This window comes from Pyxicephalus adspersus, chromosome 8, assembly GCF_032062135.1.
Source record: "Pyxicephalus adspersus chromosome 8, UCB_Pads_2.0, whole genome shotgun sequence".
NCBI lineage: Eukaryota > Metazoa > Chordata > Amphibia > Anura > Pyxicephalidae > Pyxicephalus > Pyxicephalus adspersus.
In genome coordinates, this window is record NC_092865.1 from 4,525,600 (window position 1) to 4,543,129 (window position 17,530).

The window sequence follows — 17,530 nt, forward strand, 5'->3', positions numbered from 1 at the left end:
CTGTACAGAGGAGCTGACACTCTACTGTCCCCCACAGTCACACACTATTATTATACATTTATATAGCTCTGACATATACCGCAGTGCTGTACAGAGAACACTGAGCCAGTCACTGTACAGAGGAGCTGGCACTCTAATGTCCCCCTACAGTAACACACTAATATTATATATTTATTTAGCTCTGACATATACCGCAGTGCTGTACAGAGAACACTGAGCCAATCTCTGTACAGAGGAGCTGACACTCTAATGCCCCCCCCACAGTCACACACTATTAATATACATTTATATAGCTCTAACATATACTGCAGTGCAGTACAGAGAACACTGAGCCAGTCCAATCAGTCTCTGTACAGAGGAGCTGACACTCTAATGTCCCTCCACAGTCACACACTATTATTATATATTTATATAGCTCTGACATATACCGCAGTGCTGTACAGAGAACACTGAGCCAATCTCTGTACAGAGGAGCTGACACTCTAATCTCTGTGCAGTAGAGCTGAAGGGTGTGAATAATGGTAATGTTTAAATGACCATTCTATAGAAAATGACCACTTCCCCCTTACACTGTACATTTATATACAAGCCGGTCCCGGTTCTCCTCCATGTGTGTAGAGGTAAGTGGTGGTCGGCCGCCCTGCGGAGTCCTATTAGTAGACAAGTAAATGCCTGCGGTGTAATGAGTTCTTTTCATCAGCACTGAGCGGTTCTCTAGCAGATGTTCCTAATATTTCTGACAATCTCGGGGGACACTCCACATATGTTTGCTTAGCAGTGCAGATTCGTCTCTGAATTTACTTATTCGCTATTTAAACTCAGACTTTTTTATGTTAACCATGTAATGATTTATGGGGTGAGTATTCTTGTCATATAATCATATATCAATGGGAACAAACGTTCACATTGCTGGTGGTAGAGAGTGTAACAAGGGCATTCGTGGCCCCTTGGGGGCCAACACGTTAGACAATCAGCATTGCTGGCCCAATAAGAAGAGAATATGCAGTTCACAAACATCCACGACGGATCAGCCCTGCTGCAGCCTCTCACCACGAGACCTGATACATAGTTACAATGTTGTGGTTGGATCACAAGGGACAGGTAACTGAGGACATGCTTCCTCCTGCCTGCAGCAGACTGATTCTATGTTCTCAGCCTAGAAAAAAAACCCTAAACTCACAGTTTCTATAATAAAAGGGGAAGTTTATAGGTGCTATTGAAAGGTGCATTTAAATGAACTAAATAGCCTGTATGATATGAAACAATTATCTCTGTATATCATCCCATCCATTCCTGAAATCTGTACAACCTCTTTTTCTCTGCTGCAGTTTTACTTTCACCTACAGGTCTTGGCCCTCCCCTAGCTTGTGGTTGGATATAAGAAGAAGCAGACAGGGATGAGCTTATCTCTCCTTCCTTCTCGTTCCTCCAATCAGAACGCTCCCCACACAACAGCAAAGCTGATCGGTTAATTGTCTTTCCTTCTCTGACCACTAGGGGGCTGATGCCAGGTCAAAGCTAGGTACCTACACTACTTATATTTAATGATATATTTGATGTCAGATATTGCTTGATAGGTAGCAAGAATGACGGCCGCAACAATGATCAGTCCCCCCTCCCCAGATCCTCCATCTTTAAATTAAATACAAGGTCTTAATTACCATTTTCATACATCTCCAGCTCCTCATACTTATCCCTTTTCAAATCCTTCAAACGCATTCATTGAACAAGTAATTATTTCCTATTTACATCTGCACCCAGCTAATAAATAATCCATTCTGATCTGATCGTAAATGAAGAAATCTTATGGTTCTGCCAGCCGCATCCATCAGCTCCCCCTAAATCTATTTATAAACTAAAACTCAATAATTACGCGTGCGGATAATCTACCTTGACTTCTGAAATATGGCCATAACAAATGTTCCAAATCCAATTACATTGCGCATAATGAACGATTAATGAAAAATAACCTGAATATTAGCTTGGTGCCTCCATACAAGAACAGGTCTGATTACTACATCATGTTGATATATTGTTTTTATACTGTAATTATTTTTTGCATATGCATGGGACTTGCTTTAGGATCTAATTGCTAATATCATTTACACAGAACAAGTGGGGATATAAAAATGATTTTATTAAAAGTCTCAACTGAGATTCATAAGTTTAATGTAATTGCTATTTATCAGGATCGATGGATGCAGAGGATTGGCCATTGCAAGACACTTTGGGCTGCGGGAAAAACTTTTGTCATTTTTGTTTTTTGATTACGTTATATATGATGATGAGAGTAATCAACATCCATGCAACATGTTTAATATATAAAGCATAGACAATGCAATGCCACACAATGGTGGCCAGAATAAAGCTCAATAATTGCACCTATTTCTGAATAATGCGAACATTATATATATACATATATATTTATTTATATTGTTATAGCAAGTGCAGCATGCTAAGTAATGGGGCTGACTTACTAAAGGAATATCAATTGTTCACTTACAAAGTGACTGATCCCCTTACAAGGAGGATTTTTCCAAGCTTAGTAAATGAGATGATGTTCTGCTAATTTTAAATCCTAGAATTCCTTACATCATTATTAATAATAAACTGTACTTTTATAGAGCTAACATATCATGCAGCAGTGTACATTGGCACGGTGATAATTCACTATACCAAGCTTAAAGTCCTTTAGTAAATTAGAGTATCATGTATCAATGTAATTATTTTTATATCATGTTTTACCTCTCACAGGGACAGAAGCAGTATTCCTGTAAAGTTCCATTTGAAAATTGGCATCAGGAATGTTCTTGTATTTCTGCAATAAGTATTTTACCTGCACCTGTTTTGTTGCAAGTGAAATCCGGCAATCCTGGCATCCCCTGCATGTGCTGGGACATCCCAGCCAATCAAGATGGATAAAGATGGGGATGCAGAAATAAAGAAGGCAGGAGACTATGTGCTTGCTATGGAAAGGGACAGGTGAATATCCCCAGGGTTTAATTCTGCTTTTATAATGTTTTTTTTTCCTCTAGAAGAACAGAACCATCTTTGCCCAATCATCAGGGTCACCATCTACTTCCTAGGCACAATCACGGCTCAGAGATGCACAATTATGTAACTGCAGGTTACCAAATATCAAAAAGGACCCGAGCCTAAAAAAGAAGCTAATAGGCGGAGGGACTGCATGACAGGGTGACAAGGGCTCCCAGGAGGGTTAAAGAAAACACTAGAAGGAAGGTGTGAGGTTAAGGTGATTGATTAGTAGGAGGGAATGGGTGGGGTCAAGGAAAAATTTAAAGGGCTGAGGTAGAGGGTGGAGCATGGTAAGTTGGTGCTGGTAGGGAGAAAGTTTCCCACCTGCCCTCTGTTTTTTTATCTGGGTGTTGGGGAAAGAGGGGGTGCTGGGTTTAGAATAGGTGGCTGGGTTTCTGGAAAGCGGTGGCTTTGAGGTGCTGAGAATTGTGGGGGAATCTGTCTGTGGGATGGGTATACTCCAATTTGTCCCCTAAAATAGGGGTGGTAAATAGGCGTTTCTTTTTAGACAGGGGTAGAGTCTACATTTGGCTGATATCAGCATCTAGGGGGGTATGGGGAGATGTTCGAGGAGGCGTGGGAGCTACCCTAGTCATGTGATTTAATACAAAATTGCAATGTTGCAATATGATCACTGTGTGGGCAGCTCGGGAAATGCTCCCTTCTGGTGCGACATGCTGATGGTATCATCTTAGCCTAGGCAAGGGCTGTTTTGGGGTTTTTAAAAAGAGAATAGCAAGTATACCCTGTGCATTTTTTTGTGTTTAATTAACCAAAAAACCTTTTTATGCAAAAGCAAAAACTTTTTGTCCTAAGGATACTCATCATGCACACCTGTATTTCCAAACAAAGAACTGGAGATTTGGATTTTGGGTGAACATCAGTGAATGAAATTTGATTAGTAAAATGTAGGTGGATAAATATTGTATATATATTAAAAATTTAAATACCCCAACCGGAGTAAATGGCTGAACCAATAGAAGTCTCAAATGATCCAATAATGAAACATTTGCTGATTTATTAGTATGATGCTTATCAGTTTGGTGATCACGTGCTCTTTCCCTGCACCCATTCACATTCGCATGCTTGCCAAAAAAATAAATTCAGTGTAAGGAATGTTCTTATTTTTTGTGCATTGGTACACCGGGAGTTTAGCTGCCACAGAAATGTGAGCCCAAATCTATGATTGGCGTTACCAAATCACATTTCTGCTGCAACTGTGTCACATTATACCGCAAAGCGCCCTTCATGACCAAAGCCGCTCATTCTCCCCGAGCATCGCCGAAGTTTAAGGTCTCCGACTTGGGAGCACGAGAAAGCTCAAAGAGCATCTGAAAATTTAATAACAGAAAAGGACTCTGTAAGCCTTTGCTCCATTTATAGAACAAATCAAAACATTGCATTTTATTAACTCTAAGGAAAGAATCATCCAAGATGAAAATAAAAGGTAATCCTTGTTCTCAGCAGTTTTTACTTCTTTCAAACAAGTCCCCGAAGATGTATTTCGCTTTCTTACATATTGGATTTGACAGCAGAACCGTGTTTTCACTTGGAAAATAGAAATCAAAAGTAGTGTGCTAATATTTACAAGTCGAGGTTTTAAAAATTTGTGAAAATAATTTCTGTTTTTCCCAGGTTCTCCTCCATGTTTTCAGCATTCGATATGGATGAACGTTTTCCTATCTATAATGAAAGCCATCTGACAATATTTATAAGGGCTTCTTGTGTCAGCCAAATATGTCTCATACGCATCATAGCATGGACTCCACAAGACTTCAGAAGGTGTCTAGTGCTATCCGGTGCCGGCAGATCCTATCATATTGCTATCCTATCATCCACCCATAGTGCACCCTGATGCCATCCCAGATAAATGAGGACCACACACCCAGCCATCTAGCCATGGTCAAAATGAAATTGCAATCACTCAGACCACACTACCTTCTTTTATTGATCCATGGTCCAGTCCTGATGGTGGTGTGCCCATTGTAGAAGCTTTTGCTGGTAGACAGTCAACATGGGCACTATAAACATGGAGCTGTTTGGACCCATCCTTCAGCCATTACAATATGACCCTTGTCAAAGTCACTTAAATCCAAACACAAAACACTCCATTTTTCTTCCAACACATCGCCTCCAAGAACTGTTCATTTGCTGCCTAGTATCTCAGGAGCCATTGTGATCAGATCATCAATGGTATCACTTCACTTGTGTGGGGTTACCATTATTGTTGACTGTTTCAGATAATATTTTATACTGCATCAAATATTAGGCTAAAAGCTAATAGTTAAGGTAGATAATTTATCTTGGCTAGCATTTTCATTGGCAATCCAGTCCTTTGTCAACTACCAGCTAGGAACATTAACTGGTAATTACCTTGGCAAAGAGCTTACAGCCCAAGATTGACACTAGCTTGCTGATAATGTACACAGCAGGTATCAGTTTGATTTTGACATTTGCCTAAATTGGGCCGAAAAGACTTCAAACCAAAATAGAAATTCGAGCATTTCTTAGAAAATAATGTAGAGGGTCCCTCAATGCAAAGTGATGCTCTGTTCATTGATGGGGTCTTGTAGGTCTCTGGGTTCTTATATGTCTTGAACACTCAAGTGGTTAAGTGGCCCTAAATCTCAACTCGCTTTGGTTTTCCCACCCACCTTTGTGTGTCCCATCTCCTCTAAATTATGGTGGACGTCTCCCCTAATGAGCCTCGTCAATGAAGAACAAGATATTTAAATGAAGCAAGCATCCACCACCCATTGAGATACTGGGCCTGAATTATCAAAGCTCCCTGAGACTGTAGAAAATCCAGCAAATTTGGAACAGCTTTCTTTTAAACCATTTGCTAATAATTGGCAAATGGTTTCGCTCCTGGACCAAATCCATTCCAAGTTCACCCACGATAGCCTATCTTCTCTAGTCTTGGAGAGCTTTAATAAATCAGGCCAACTTTGAGTGGAGTGACCCTGTAATTTCTTTTTTCTTTGTTCTATAGCAGAGGTCCAGTTCCAGCCCATTTTCTCCTTCTCCTCTAGCCCTGAATATCACATTGAGCCAGTTCCATTTTCGAAAACATTTTTATTTCTCCCTGGGTACAAGTAAAGGAAAATAAATAAATAAATAAAAACACGCCTTGGTATTGTGAGAAAGGAAATGGGATAAAATATAAGGTATAAAATAGATATCAAATTGCCCAGCAACAGGAGCACCAGGGTTCCGGCAATAGAGAGCACTGGCTGGCCTGAGCTGAATGCTAAACCTTTTCATCTGCAGCTTGGCATCCCCCACAACCTGCGTCCTCCTTCAATTCATCAGCTATTAGGATGTCTAAGAACCCGACCCCCCATTGCTGCCAACCGTTCAATAAAATTTCTTAACACAGCAAAGCGCAAAGAAGAAACCTTTATAGGTTGTCCTATTTATGTATAATGGCGCCGACAAGCACAGTGGTCTCCGCTGCATCACGTCAAATCTCTGCTCTGATAGAAATGAGATGCTACAGTTTTCTTTGCTTAGAAAGTGCTCAAATAAACAATTTAGGGATTGGGGAGGGGGGGAGGTCACTCCAGCAATTGGTGATTCCAGCTTCGCACATTATTTTCTGCAATTTCTTTGATGGAAAATGAGATTTGCAGCTCACATAAAAACTTTGATTGCATTGCCGGTTTATTTACCGCATGTGGTATTATTTTTTGTTATTTTATCTATTTTGGAAGTTCTTTTATGATCACATGGGTTTATGATCACATGGGTATATGATCACAACTAGTTATATAGGGTGAATATAGGCTGCTATAGATTGTCATTGAGGCTGCTGAGAGTACTGACATCACATCCAAAATGATGGCACCCAGCAGCAGTGTCAAGTCTTATGGAGGCTTTTATTGATAAATACTCTGCCTAAAATACATTGATTGCATATATATTGCTATAGAATGAGAAACCAAGAGCAAAGATGGTGGACTGTAGGAGGAGGGCTGGCATGACTGAGGGGACAAGGTGACAGCAGAGCAAAGGTTCAATTGGAATGGCGTTGGTCATTGAGGGAATGCAGGATTGGTTGGTTTGTATGGTGGGGGAGCAAAGAGAGGTATTATAGGATGCAGGAAGAGGAAGTGGGATATCCCTGGGGGTGGTTACGTTTGGGAGGGGAGGAGATCTTGGTTAGTTTGGCACTTGGAAGGTCCTTGAGGGAGGTTACAAAGCGGTTATTCTTAGTGGTGGCTATCCCACTTTTTTGTGTGGTCTCTACAAAAGGTAGTGACTTGCAGGTGTTTAGGTAGGAACAGGGGATGCAAAGACGATGCAATACAGCTGGGAGCAGGTTTAGTAAAGTGGTAGCAGACCTCTTAAAATGTTAAGTGAAACATTTTGGTTAGGCCTTCAAGGACCTACAAAGGGTTAAGAAGTAATGAGTACCCCCCCATCATTACAGTTCGGTTTGTGACTTTCTGATTCTTTACATTGTTTATATTGTATAGATGGGTTTACATGGTTAGTAAGCTGTTTACACGCTTTTATGTGTAATAAAATGGCTGAATCGGCCATTCAAACTCCAGACTGTGTGTTATCCTTTAGAAGAATTTAGTATGGGGATGGGCGTTGGTGGTCAAGTGGCTGGTAAGTTAAGTAAAGAATTGGAGCATCTCAGCTCCCCCAAGATCACTGGCTTGGTTTGGCGGCAGGGTCATTTTAAAGGGATTCTGAGGCTTGCCCATGTAAAGAAAATAAGATGCAGATGGCCTTCACTGTCTTCGCTCCAGCCGCAAATACTAAGCTTTGCTTTCCCACACTTTTGTATAGCCATCAGCGGCAATGGGGAAGCCTGTGTAAGTTCCAAGCCTCAAACTTGTGCTTACACACTTTTAAGGGCTCTGTCCAACCTCATCTATTAGTCCCGTACCAACCAAGCACTACCAAAATCATGTCAGAGAAAAGGGAGTAAGTACATGCTCATCCAGCTGCTAAACAGAGTTGTGAAGGAGCTCATGGTAGCATGTTCTACTGGGTCCATCATGCATAGTACAGAATTAATGTAATGTTTAATGCTTCTATATACAGAAAAATCAGAACCACTGAGAAGATGAAGCCTAGCTTAGGTTTATAATATTGGCAGTACCCAACATGTTTCAGCAGTTCTATACAGCCCTCTTCTTCAGGACTCGTCAATGTTGGATTGGAAGAAGATCTTGACTTTGGTGCATCTCTTGAGTGAGCAGCTTATCCGGAAACTTGAAGTCTGCTCCGCATGTTGGTTTAGCAGCTTCAGTGTAATTTGTACACTAAAAACAAACTATATTTAGACTTCAACCTTTGAGCGGTGCTGTCTTACTTGCATATTATAGCATAGCATATCTCGCCCTTGTGTACCAGAGAAAAAATTATCACCGTAAGAATCAGAAGATACATTTGACTAAGATACAAAACCATTATTTGGCCCCAAAGCTGAACTTAGAAATAACAAGCAAACAAAAATCTAGAGTTATCAGTAAAGGGAAATATAGAAATGTTTTCCAATGGTGACACTTGTTCCATTGACAGCAAGAAGAGAATATTCACTCACTTCCAGTTGTGTTTTCCAGGCAGGAAGAAAAGTGAAATGTCTCCAATGAGGCCTAAAACGGAAAGTAACTAATAGGGGTTCCGAATACTATCTACTCTTTCAAAAATTGGGAAAAAAAATGTAACCCTCGATATGATCACTAGATAAGTGATTTTGTTGCACTGCCCTGCACACGTTTATTTAGTGCCAGGAATTTGTTTGGTGTCTTGGTGGGTGCACTGCAGCACGGCTACCCCTGCTGCCCTCAAACACATGGCCGAAGCAATGGCCCCACAGGTCCAAGCATCATGTCACCAGTGTGGATCATTAAAAAGAACTTGCACCAACAAATCAGTGCCTACCTCTTCTCCTGCCCTGTTTGCCATGGCCAGCGATTGGCATTTGAAGAGCTTACTATCCCATCATACATTGCTGCCTTGGCAAGTATATTACTATAGCCGTAACTATCCACCAATCACAAATCTGGCAGCACCGTTTTTTTTAATAAGCTCAGCATCTGACTTTTTTGGAGCTCTGTGCTAGTTATTAGTAAAGGTACAGAAAATGGGGTTAATTTGACAAAACGACACAAACAGAGATATTTCATAAAATACCATAAAATGTCAGGCTGGTCTAAGGAGACTTCTAACACTTTGCAAATGCCACCATCTTGCAGCAGGAAAAGTTTCTCTAGTGTCTCCCATGTGACCTGCTGACCTTAAAGTTCTGGTTAATAGGAGAAAAATGCCTCAGTGTTCAGAAAATGAATCATTTTATATCTGGTGTCATTGTTATAGCTGAATTTCAAAGCTAAAACACAGAAATGCATGTGGACTGTGTCTTGAGGATTGGCAATCAAGCCATAATTATGATTCACTCACCCTAGACAGGAAACAAAGCAAGGAGAGTGACACTACGTTGCTAGAGTCACCTCCCAACTCAAAGCCATCTGATTGTACAATAGACACGGTTTTGGTGTTGATGTCAATAGGAAGAACCACTAAGCATGGCAGAAGGCACAGGATACTCCTCAAAGTATCACTTTCTGCTGAGACTTCAGGAAATATCTTTGTGGCCCTCCATGGCTCTTAGTCCAGCCCTGCAGGAATGAGTTGTGACATGGAGGTCAGCAGGAGGACCCCGAGAGGACCCTGGAGATTGACATCCAGAAGAGTAATTTTTGCAATTAATGTGGGGAACATCTCTGCAGTAATCTGCTGCTCTTAGTTGTTCCTTCTTATAACCACATGTCACTGCAGGACATCATGTTGATGTGCAGGTCAGTAGGGAGAACCAGTATGGATCCAGATAATTGTTCAAAATTCAGAGAAGTGTTGGTTTCTGCAGAGAATTTGGGGAAGATATCTATGGTCCATCCATAGTTCCCAGTGGTTTCTCCCTCCAACCTCATGTTAACCAAAGAAAGATTTGGGGCATTAAGGTCAGCAATAGGAAAAAGTGCGGACCCAGCAGGCTGACTCTCCAAAAAGTTGGTTTGTGCATAGACTTTGGGGAAGAAATTTATGGCCCACCAAGGATCTTAGTGGTTCCTTTCTCTGACTTCATTCCACACAAAGAAAGTATGTGAACAAATATAGTAAGGAGGAGGAACAAGTGAGGACCTAGAAGTGTTAGGTTCTTCAGACAACTTTTTTGTCCCGCTTGGCTCTCAGTAGTTCCTCCCTCTAACTTCATGTCACTCAAAGAAAGAATGGGGACATTAAGGTCAGTAAGTGGAACCGGTGAGAACCCAGCAGTCTGAATCTCTGGGAATTGTTGCTTTCTGCACTGACTTTGGGAAAGGTATCTATGGCCTCTCAGGGCTCTCAGTGGTTCCTCCCTCCAACCTCATGTCACTTAAGGGTAGTATAAGGAAATGGAGGTCATTGGGAGAAACAAGTGAGGACCCAGCAAACTGACACACTGAGAAGGGTTAGTTTCTGCAGACATTTTAGCTAAGATATTCATGGCCCTCCACAGCTCTCAGTGGTTCCTCCTCCATCCAACATCATGTCACTCAAGGTAATTATTGAGACATGGAATTCATCAATGGAACACACGAGGAGAGAAAGCCAGCAGCAAAATCTCCATAGCGGTATTTGCCAGCACTGCACAATGTACGTTTTTACCATCTTCTTTTACAAGCAACAGAATTTTTAAAATATTTTTTCGGTTCCGGGCCAATTTATTTCACATTTTAAACCTAACATATTTTTAAAGCTTCCAGACACTATTGAGAATTCAAAAGAAAAATACCCCATACCTGGAGAAGGGTGCACATGTCTTCTAAGCAGAATAAATCCAAATCAGCAATACCATGACTCTCCCACTGCTACAAGAAAACAAAAAGGAAATTCATATGTAAGATTGTATCAAATGCCAAATATCAAATATCCAATATTAGCAAAAGTATCTTATAACAACAATAATATTACTGATATTATTAATAAAAAAAAGTAAAATGTAATACAAGCACTATAAACACTGCCAATAATAAAATGATTATTAGCAATAATATATATAAAATACAATATTACAGAAAAGCTAAATTTCAAGTGATAATGCAGTGTAATATTGTGATTCATTTTACCACTAATACTAATAACAATATTACAAAATAGATAGATCAAGTTTTTGCTGTCCTTACAACAACATTAAATCTATGGTTAATAAATACCCAAGACCGCTGAAAATTCAAACATTTAATGTATATAAAGACATCAAAAGTTCTTGCAAGGGGTTGAGCTTTGGCTTGGAAAAGTGGGTTCAAATGGCCGCAACCACATCCCATCCATAGAGCTGCCATCAGGGGGATTCTTCTGTACCAGGCTCCGATCAAAGGAGCAAAGCTGGAACTTTTAGACATGCAAGGGGCAGAGGGTTTACCTAGTATGGGGCCAGTAATTTCTGATGGTGGTTCTGCACACATTTATATCCTTGGGTTATTCAATAAAGCAAAGGGGACCAAATATAATTCTAACTAAAGAGACTTCATAACATTCTTTATTGGATAATTGCCATCCACGAGCAGCAACCAACCCTGGTATCCCACTTTGATTACCCCAGAACACAAAAAGCATGCCGAATTTAAATCTGAATCCCCCAAAAGTTTTTCAAACTCAGAAAGCACCTGAATGTTTTAGGTAAAAGTTATTCACTCTGTTTCTTTAAAGACCCTTTAAATCATTTTAAGAGAGAACATACTCAGCTCAGGACAGATAATAAAATGAAAAATGATGTTCTTCTACTTCCTTAACCTCATAAAAGAAGGATTCGGTTGTAAGAGAAGTAAAAGATGAATGGTACACTTGGAATAAAGGGTAATTAGACGGATTGCAATCCCATAATTCATTTTATCACTTTTTTTTCAGAAATCCTAAATTCCTATCTGGAGCGTTCAGCTGAGATGTAAAGCGATCTGTCAATGCTGAACATGTTCAGGATTAGAAAGCTTGAAGGACAGATCAGATAAAAAAGAATATGCAGACCTTAAATCATTCATCGTTCTGTTCGACGATCCTGTAACAAGATGTTTTAATTCACTTTCAAAAAGAAGATGGACGTAAAAGTTTTAGGAGAAGAATTTTGAAGAGTTTGATTAAACTTTTGCATCATTTTGGACATTGTTTTTTTTTTTTTTTCAATGGTCATTGATTAAACCTGTTTTATTATCCAGTATTTATATAGCACCGACATATTACACAGTGCTACAGGGTCCATAGCCATGTCACTAACTATGCTTCAAAGGGGCTCACAATGTCCCTACCACAGTCATATGAGGTTCGTGTAATAAATAATGAGACTGATATATTAACTTTTATTTATATGACAATTCTAATGTTTGTCTCCATCAATATTCTCTCCTCCCATAATTAAGCATGGATGTTGTCTTGTTTTCCACTGGTGAGGAGCAGATCAGTTTCTGATGTTTTTTCTTTCCTGCATCCATTGACACAAAGCGTGTTCCTTTAATCACAGATTTCAATTTAGGAAAAAAAAAAGTCCCCAGGTGCCAAATCCGTAAATATGGAGGATGTTCCAGCATAGTAATGTTTTTGTCGGTCACAGAAAGTGCTGTGTGAGAAGGAGCATTGTCCTGATGAAGAATGAAACCATTTCCCACATTTCTGCCGTCTTTTCCTGACTCTTTCTCTCAGCTTTGTCTTCCTTATAATGATGTTGGGTCACTGTTGAGGCTTCTGCAACCCATTCTGCCAAAATGACGCCTTCATGTCACAAAACACAATGAGCATGGCTGTGAATTTGGACTTTTTTTTATTCTTGGTGATGAAGGTGTTTCCAGTGACTGTGGTTTGGTTTAAGGATCATACTGGAAGATCCGGGTTTCAGCACCAAGCGATGACTTTATGGAAAAGATTCGGCTCCACCTTGCTGCAGAATGTTAGGGCAAATTTCCTCCCGGCTCTTTTTTCTATCTGGTGTAAAAAGTTATAAAAAGTTACCCATATTCCACCTACTTCCCCTTCCCACCTTAGCTATTTAGCATAGGTATATAGTAATCTTTATTTAATGCTTTTGTTTTCATACATTCATTTGTTTGTTCCTTTTTTTTTAAATATTGTAAATCCACAAATTAAAAAAAATAATTTGCAAAAGAAATTGCCATTTTTTGTATTGGAAACATCATTGTAATGTCATTTTTTAGGACACACATTTATTTATAAAACAGGGTACATTTCCCTGGGGGGACTCAGTTACTACTATTGAAACACACGGACCTGGAAGATTCCCACAAGAGATTGTCTGATTCCCTGTTTTATAATTCAAGTCTATAAGGGGTTCACAGGTAAATCAAGCCTATAAGGGGTTCACAGGTAAATCAAGCCTATAAGGGGCTCACAGGTAAATCAAGCCTATAAGTAGTTCACAGGTAAATCAAGCCTATAAGGGGTTCACAGGTAAATCAAGCCCATAAGGGGTTCACAGAGCTACCAAGTAGTTAACTGATCTCCAGCCTTTACTTTGCGTCTCCCATTAAGATTGACCATTTTCTTTAAAGTTCATATTAAATTGCCATAATGACGTTTGTCCCCTCCCGAGGCTCTCTTCATTTTTCATCCTTGCCAAAATTTAGGGACATTTTCCAAGGCTTCTAGAAATATCCTCTAATGTTTGTGGCAAACTCAGAGCGGACTAGCTAAGCCGATTGGACGTTTGGACTTTGCGCGATAGTCTTTACTGTCACTAATGCGAGAGCTGCAGGCACTACATGGCTGATGGAGCTAATATTCATACATTGAATTAACTTCCAGTCACATTACATTAGCCCAGTTAATGCTAATGAAAACCGCCCGACGTCCTCCGGATCCAGCCGGCACGGCTAATGCTTTCCTTAAATAGTGATATTGGCTCTAAACGTCACAATGCGAGCTGACAGACGCATCACTCCAGTCATTTTTACAGGACCGGCTGAATTATGGAGGAGTCTGGGAGAAAGAAAATTTTCCCAAGCAAGCCGTAGCCGGAGCCTCATTGCCGCCATTGTTCACCTTTAAGTTAACAGATTACGGCTAAATTGTCCGCCATCTACAGAGCAGATTTGTGCTGTACAAATTGTTCATTACTTTTACTGTTAATGGAGACATCCACTTCATTCTTCATGTCAGGGGAAGAGACTTCGCCGGGATTAAAATAATCAGACTGGAGACAGGCAGAAGTTTTAGGAATGCGTTAACCTTTAAGATTGGATCGTTACAAGCTGAACTGCCTTGGCTGATGCCCCGGAGCTTCTCTGCATGTTACCGTAATGAATGTTAAGCCTAAATAGCGGCTCGCTCAGGAAGCCCCCTCTGGCAAATTTTGGTATGACAAGACGAGCGTTGAAATGCAAACCGGTAGGGCAAAGCTACACGAGCGCTTCTGATCTCTTGCCATGGGGATTTAACTACTTATTGGCAGTCATGTCATAGGCTTGGAGCTACAAAGGATCTAAAATGAGTAATGAAATGATCACTCAGGGTCCCTATGGAATAAACCACACCAAAATCAACTAAAAATGTGCCTTGATTTTAAAGCTCAAATACACTTTAAGTAATGATTTAAATATATTTCTGATGCTTAAAAATGTACAAAGACATTAAATGTATTTTCTTTAGAAAGCAGACACAAAGAGAGTAGACATGTCTGTTTCTTGCTATCATGCTATAAAACAGGAGCTTTGCTTTCTGCATTGAAGCCGGGGGCTCTCTGCACAGGTCTGCCATACTCATATGCTGAATCAGAGCTAGAGCTCTCTAATCAGCTGGATGCATGAGCAAGAAATATTCTCTCTTTGACAGCTGTCTCTGTTGGAAAATATAAACCATTTTCCTAATCCAGTGACAAGCCAGAAGATTCTGATCCTTCTTCTTCTAATGCATTCAAAACTAAAATGTAACAAAGTGATTTTAGATAAACTTTAAATAGAGCTTGTCAGTAACAAAGTTTAAAAGACAAAGAATTTTAAAGAGCACAAGCAAACCTATCAATTTAAAAAAAAAAGCCAACTCATTTCAGGAACTTTCTGCTCCTTCATCAGGGTTCACAAAGTCCAAAGCAGAAAGGTGGCTGTAAAGTGTTGCAAAGTAAATGATCAGCAAATCCATTTCAAAATATTGATAGAGCAAGAAGGTCACCCTGTCGGGTTGAAAGAAAATCCTAAGGAAGGTGCCATGCATGGTAAAGTTATTTGCAGCCTCTATCAGACTCTTTAGGATAGGACATTGCTAGGACTGATGGACAGCTGTGTTCCCTGCTATGTACCATTCACTGAGCTCTTCACTGCTACACTGGGACTATGGGGACTTAGGAGGTCAATTGGTTAAAACACAGCACAGGGCAGGGGATATTGGCATCTGATACTCCCAAATAGGTACAAATGCTGAGGAATCTGATAAATTCTGCAAGAGAAAAAACACAAGCCAAGACAAAGGTTGGAAAACCTTGCAGAAAACCCCACAGGTCATATTAATAAGAATATTTAAGAAAATAATATAGGAACTCCTATCAGTATCAGTAGTTTTTTGGGTTCCTGTCCTTCCTTTATGACTTTGTGAGTCAATCACATGGAACAAATGTATGTGCATCATCAGATGGCATGGCACTATTGGTCATAGGGCCAGTGCCTGCCATGGAAGAGCACACTGGCAGCTGCCATATTGTTTGCAGGTTTCGCTCTCAGTGGCAATATCAGACAAAAATGTATCAAAAGTATCTCCATATGTTTCTGATTATCTGGGGTTGGCATATGTGTAAAATGTTACATTGAGATACACTGATGAAAGTTTGTAAGACCACTTGTGTCCTCATTTGGAAGGTATAACCCTGTAAATCCCTGTAAACTGATGTCAGTAGGACTATTTTAAAAAAAATCATCAAAACAAAAATAAAAGAAAAGTGTTCCAAATAAGAACACTTGTTCAGCAAACTAGAGATCGGCTAACATGCTCAGGTTCGGTTTGTGAAGGGTTTGGGGAATGTTCTTCGAAGTTAATCAAACCCAATGGTTAAGTCAAAGCCAACTGATGTCTCAAGGGGACATTTTTTTGTAACTTAACCTCCTCAGCTCATTTCTGTCCGGTTTTATATGTCTAAAAGCTGTACATTGTTTCTCATGAAAAATATTTTACAGTATAATATAATAGTATAATAAAGTTTAATATTATAATAAAATAATATAATAAAGTTAATAATAAAGTATAATAAACAGTATAATATAATAGTATAATAACGTTTAAAACACAAAATAATGTAGAAATAATAAATAAAATAAATTAAAAAAAAAACATTTTAAAAAATAAATATTATAGTCATACTTTTATATTATACTGTAAAATTCATTAACAAATTTAAAATTAAAAAATGTAAAAGTTCATGAAAGCCAATGTACCGCTTTTACACATGTAAATCCAATGCATTGCATTCAATACAGTTATTTTGTATTGAATGTAATACAAAAAGATTTGAATTTCCTGCCCTGCCCTGAACGGAACGTCTGCATGTACCGAGGTCAACGGGTGACTCATTGGATGCAGAAAAAGCCGTCCGGAGGAAGAAAGAAGATGCGAAGGACAATGCGGGATGCCGGCAGATCAGGTAAGCGCTTTATATACTATCTTCTCCCATAGGTTTACCCACCCCGAGTGTGACTTGGGGTTAACGCTTCCAGCATCTTTTTCTACCCCGAGTCACACTCGGCCTTACTGCTGGGAGGGTTAAAAGATGGAATGTTAGAATATTTGGAATAAATAAACTTTGTATCTTCTCTTAGGACTGATGCTCCTAGAATACACTGGCCCTGATTTAAGGCTCTCCAAGACATGAGAAATAGAATATCATGGGAGAACCTGGTTGATGCCACAAACCCGAAAATAGATCTGCTCCAGGATTGAAAACATTTTCCAACTAATGGCAAATGATTTTTAATCAATTCATTCCAAGTTGAATGGATCACTGAAGTTCTCCCATGATAGTCTATCTTCTCCAGTCCCAAGGAGCTTTAATAAATCAGATCCATTGCATCGAGTACTGCTTACACAATACAAAGTGCTGAATGTATCCTGTTCTAAGAACATTCACCAGAAAAAAGAAAGTCCCTGATAATGATAATGAACCTTAAACAGTAAAAGTTTGACTTGAAACTGTCACAAAGGTGATCCCTACCAGTGGTAACCCTCTTCCTTTACATTTTGTCTCCAGGTGAGCTAATTGAAGGACATACCCCTAGAAGGACACAAATGGCAAATTTAAACAGAAGAAAACAAATGGAATTTGGCAATTTTCTAATTTTTCTGAAAATGAAATGTTCACATTCTATATTTAGCTATATGTATTATTGATTGAATTTGTAGAGCAAGCTTCAGCTCCAACATCTAAAATATCAAAATATAGAAGCCATTAGGTCTAACCAGCATAGATGTGTCTGATAAGGAACCGCCACCTCTCCGGCTTTTCATC

At 39.5% G+C, this 17,530-nt stretch overlaps 1 protein-coding gene across 7 annotated transcripts in view; it reads right to left on the reverse strand.

Moving 5' to 3' along the window:
* DAB1 (DAB adaptor protein 1) overlaps positions 1–17,530 on the reverse strand; it is a 472,196-nt gene that overhangs the window by 236,808 nt on the left and 217,858 nt on the right. For all 7 annotated transcript variants that reach the window (XM_072419348.1, XM_072419347.1, XM_072419351.1 and 4 more), the window contains exon 3: positions 10,839–10,907. The gene's annotated coding sequence lies outside the window, so the exon portion shown is untranslated. The remainder of the gene's footprint in view (positions 1–10,838; positions 10,908–17,530) is intronic.